A 535-nucleotide genomic window follows, 5' to 3' on the forward strand; every position below is an offset into this window, starting at 1 on the left:
CAGCAAATTAAATTCTCTAGAAATCAGCTAACTTATTGCAATTATTCAGAACTTGCAATATCTGATAGTGTCCGGTTCCCGAAATGAGCAATCAAAATCTTTATAAATGAAATCAAGTGACCCTATAAGTATGGTTAACATCCTCAAACAAAATTCTCTAGCATTTTACTGCAACCTCGTCAAAGTTTTCACACTCAAATCCATTGAAATGGAACTCTCATTATTCCTTGTAGAATAAACACTTAGTCAGTAAAACACTTAGTCAGTTAATAAAAGAGTCAACCTTAAATAAATGAGTTAACTACAACACGTATCCCCCCAAAACGACAGTAAACCGACCTGCGAGCAGAGAGACGACCGCTGCCTTCCCGTCGAGTGGCTGGGCGGTGACTGGCGCTCTCAGGTTCGTCTCTGTTGTCCCGGCTCCGGACTTATAACCGGTGTCTACTGCTCTGGCCTATATAAGTCCTTGCTTATATAAGTCTCTTTCGCAGGACCACCCCCCTCCCCTACCCTCCTCCTGTCTTCTATCCGC

General features: G+C 42.8%; 1 protein-coding gene across 1 annotated transcript in view; it reads left to right on the forward strand.

Moving 5' to 3' along the window:
- LOC119592656 (glutathione S-transferase Mu 2-like) overlaps positions 1 to 535 on the forward strand; it is a 66444-nt gene that overhangs the window by 7647 nt on the left and 58262 nt on the right. The window lies entirely within an intron of this gene.

This window comes from Penaeus monodon, chromosome 30, assembly GCF_015228065.2.
Source record: "Penaeus monodon isolate SGIC_2016 chromosome 30, NSTDA_Pmon_1, whole genome shotgun sequence".
Taxonomy (NCBI): domain Eukaryota; kingdom Metazoa; phylum Arthropoda; class Malacostraca; order Decapoda; family Penaeidae; genus Penaeus; species Penaeus monodon.